Raw genomic sequence first — 4788 nt, forward strand, 5'->3', positions numbered from 1 at the left:
TGAAGCAACTTTGCAACTCACACAGTCGAACACAAATCTTGTGGCTTCAGACACACACCCACTGAGCCACTTCTAAACACATCACATTATACTGTACTGATTCAAATGGTTCAATTTTATTTCACGGCAAAGTTAGCTGAGCAATTGCTCTTATTTTTGATCTTAAGATTGTCATGTTTAGTTATCTAGCTATTTTAAATGTTGTAAAAACTAAAACAGTTTTTTTACTTAATGAAAATGAACTTGTGATATCTTGTATCCATATGCGTATACCATCACTGTACCATGGTAACACAACAGAATTGTATATTGTATCACGTGTGGCCATATGAGTCGATGGAAAATGACTTCCTTTTAAACACATTTGAATGATGGAAAAGTACAGCTTGTAATCTGAAAACCATAGCTTCGACACACATGTATGCAATATTGAACAAGTTAAATGTATTTGCAAAATTTAAATTTTATGTTTTTTACAGCAAGTCATTCAGTTCTTATGCTTGACCGAATGCCCTCTGTAAATAAAGGAAAATTGTTTAATTTAACACAGTGCCCTACCAACGCTGTTTACAGTGGAGGTGGGAGGCTGTTGACCTCAACTGGGGATGTCGTCGGACGGTGGAAGGAGTACTTCGAGGATCTCCTCAATCCCACCGTCACGTCCTCCATTGAGGAAGCAGAGGTTGAGGGCTCAGAGGAGGACTCGTCCATCACCCAAGCCGAAGTCACTGAGGTAGTCAAGAAACTCCTCAGTGGCAAGGCACCGGGGGTGGATGAGATTCGCCCTGAGTACCTCAAGTCTCTGGATGTTGTGGGGCTGTCTTGGCTGACACGCCTCTGCAGCATCGCGTGGCGGTCGGGGACAGTGCCTTTGGGATGGCAGACCGGGGTGGTGGTCCCTCTTTTTAAGAAGGGGGACCGGAGGGTGTGTTCCAACTACAGGGGGATCACACTTCTCAGCCTTCCCGGGAAAGTCTATGCCAGGGTACTGGAGAGGAGAATACGGCCGATAGTAGAACCTCGGATTCAGGAGGAACAGTGTGGTTTTCGTCCAGGCCGTGGAACGCTGGACCAGCTCTACACCCTCTACAGGGTGCTGGAGGGTTCATGGGAGTTTGCACAACCAATCCACATGTGTTTTGTGGATTTGGAGAAGGCATTCGACTGTGTCCCTCGTGGCATCCTGTGGAGGGTGCTTCGGGAGTATGGGGTCTGTGGTCCTTTACTAAGGGCTGTCAGGTCCTTGTACGGCCGAAGCAGGAGCTTGGTTCGCATTGCCGGCAGTGAGTCGGACTTGTTCCCAGTGCATGTCGGACTCCGGCAGGGCTGCCCTTTGTCACCGGTTCTGTTCGTAATTTTTATGGACAGAATTTCTAGGCGCAGCCGGGGGCCGGAGGGTGTCAGGTTTGGGGACCACACGATCTCGTCTCTGCTATTTGCGGATGATGTTGTCGTGTTGGCCCCTTCAAACCAGGACCTTCAGCATGCACTGGGACGGTTTACAGCAGAGTGTGAAGCGGCTGGAATGAAAATCAGTACCTCCAAATCCGAGGCCATGGTCCTCAGTCGGAAAAGGGTGGCTTGCCCACTTCAGGTTGGTGGAGAGTTCCTTCCTCAAGTGGAGGAGTTTAAGTATCTCGGGGTCTTGTTCACGAGTGAGGGAAGGATGGAACGGGAGATTGACAGACGGATCGGTGCAGCTTCTGCAGTAATGCGGTCGATGTACCGGTCCGTCGTGGTGAAGAAAGAGCTGAGCCGAAAGGCGAAGCTCTCAATTTACCTGTCAATCTACGTTCCTACTCTCACCTATGGTCATGAGCTTTGGGTCATGACCGAAAGGACAAGATCCCGGATACAGGCGGCTGAAATGAGCTTCCTCCGCAGGGTGGCTGGGCGATCCCTTAGAGATAGGGTGAGAAGCTCGGTCACCCGGGAGGAGCTCGGAGTAGAGCCGCTGCTCCTCCACATCGAGAGGGGTCAGCTGAGGTGGCTTGGGCATCTGTTACGGATGCCTACTGGACGCCTTCCCCGGAAGGTGCTCTGGGCCCGTCCGACCGGGAGGAGACCCCGGGGAAGACCTAGGACACGCTGGTGGGACTATGTCTCCCGGCTGGCCTGGGAACGCCTCGGTGTCCCCCCGGAAGAGCTGGAGGAAGTGTCTAGGGTGAGGGATGTCTGGGCATCTCTGCTTAGACTGCTGCCCCCGCGACCCGGCCCCGGATAAAGCGGTAGAAAATGAATGAATGAATGAATGTTTAATTTATGATTTTATACATGAATCATTTGTGTCTTGTAAAATGTGAAATGTTGTGTACAGTTTACAAACTGCTTGTAAGTGCTTACAGTATTACAGTACACGGATGACAACGTGCTATTATTCTGACAATATTATATGGATATAATAATTCAGTATACCCAGTTGTTTTTAAATTTCTTACTACAGGAGGGGGTGTTTGTTATATTTTTAAAAGGTATTATACTGAATACATTAAAAAACAAATTCTTTGTAAATGTATTTCCTAAAATAGAACAATCTTTTTCCTGCCTGTGTATAGGGTGCGTGTGTACTGGCAAGCATAGTGCCTGAGGTAAGTTTAACAGTTTGAAGGTTGAAAAAAAAGACTTTAATTTGTTATGGTGACAGAGGTTTAGAAAACAACTTTACACTCATTTACTGCTTTTAGCAGCACTATCAATTATGCCCTTTTCTCTGACTGTCTTTTAATAAAACTGTCTAACACACGAGAATGTTAAAAAAATCTAAAAAGCTTGGAAGTAGGAACATAGACAACACAAAAATCACAAAAACACAAAAATGACAAACACAAAAATCTTCCTTCAAGAAAACAAAATTATAGGGGAGACTTGGGACGGTTGCAACACTTTTTGTGTTTCCTTCAGTTTCTCAAAGACTTTTTTTTTTTGTGGAAAACCAAAATATTTATTTCGGTCAGCTATTCCCACCGACATAGCTGTAAAGTGTAATTTATACTTGAACAGACAAAGTAATATGTTGAAACTGACCCCATAACGGGACAGTTTATCAAAATGTAATACAAAATATATTCAATAACATCAATTAGCAATTTTTTCATTTTGTGAACAGACATCTGGGTCTTTAAATGGTTAAACTGGCAACATTTTTTAATGAAAATCAAGACACTGAAAATGTATGCACTTCTCTGAACTGACTGTATGTGTGTGTGTCTTTACAGTTAAGTTGACTGAATGAGGACTAAATTGGCAAATACATATGATATAAGTAACAAACCATATTTTTACTAATCTTCACAAGTTCACAACAAATGTGTACTACAAATAAAAATAATAAGCAACTGTCCCTTCACTGGCAGTCATGATAAAATATGCTATGTTATCTAGACACAATTACTGTGACACTTCCTAGCTATGTCTTTTAGAGGCTAAGAATATGATATATAATGTTTCACACAAACAGTTTGGTTAGGACGATGACAATTTAGAGTATTAAAAAAACATTTTTGATGAAATTTGATTTTGTCCAGAATGAATCATATGGCAGATTTTTCCCCAGAAAAAGGAAGGGGCAATCTAAGCATGTGTGGTATGAGCATCACTCATTCCTATTTTGGAGAAATAGGCCATGTTGCAACTGCTCCGTGTTGCAACCAGTCTGTCTCAATAGATTCATAAACAAGCATTTGAATTGATCAAGCGTTAGAAGAACTGTTGAAAACTGATATTAAAACAGATTATTAAAAACAGATTAAAATTAAACAAATTAAAAACAGGAAGTTCAGTCTGCATTGCTTGTTCTGCTGCTTGTTGAGGTGCCTGTAATGGTGTGATTAAAAACGCAAAGATGATGCTTATGGTTTTGTCTGACTATATTCGGTAGGTGGCGCTCTTGCAGTTGTTTGGTGTTGACGAGGCATGGCTTGATCACACAGAAATGGTCAACATTTTAAAAGACTGTTTATGTTCATCCCATTTATCTAGGAACAGTTGACCCAAACTTAAATACTGTCATTATTTATTCACCGTCGAGTTGGTTAACTGAACAAATAAATGTTTCATCTACGGTAGTCAATTGTGGCCAAGAAATTGCTTGCCAAGAAGTATTCTACCCAATATTTTTCTCTGTGTTCATCAGAACACAATTATACAGATTTTGAAGCACTTGGGGGTGTACTGTCTCTTTAAGACAAAACTTTGGGATTGTTTTAGTAGAGAAAGGACGATTATAAAAAAATTAATAAGATATGTGAGGTTGCAGTAGTCATATAGATTACAATATGTGGGCCTTTATATCAAACACATTTATCTAGAAATATAGACGGGGATATATTGAGCAGCTAGATCATGACATGGTCAATTTCTTTGTCTTTCGTGGTATATAATGTATATTGTAAGCATATAATGTAAGCATTAGCCTATGTAGAAACTCTTGTAATATTTTTTCAGAACTCCAAAATGTTGTTACGTTTGCTGTCTTATGGCTTCCTAACAAGAAAAAATGCAAGCATTTTTGGTAACACTTTTACATTTAGACATTAAGCAGACGCTTTTATCCAAAGTGACTTACACAGAGTCGCTTTTACAATAAGAGTCCAGTCATTGATACTAGTCAATGCTTATAGCGTGAACTAACAATGAGCAATTATTTTCCACAACATTTATTCATCTTCGTTGGGAATTTCCACCGAACACAAGACGATGAAAGCTTGCAAAAAGTTTATTTTTATTTACATCTGCGAGTCGAAAAGAACCCCTCTTTGTCTCAAGAAACATCCTTGAGGGTCCTCCCGA

Source organism: Barbatula barbatula (genome assembly GCF_947034865.1).
Source record: "Barbatula barbatula genome assembly, chromosome: 1".
Classification (NCBI taxonomy): Eukaryota; Metazoa; Chordata; class Actinopteri; order Cypriniformes; family Nemacheilidae; genus Barbatula; species Barbatula barbatula.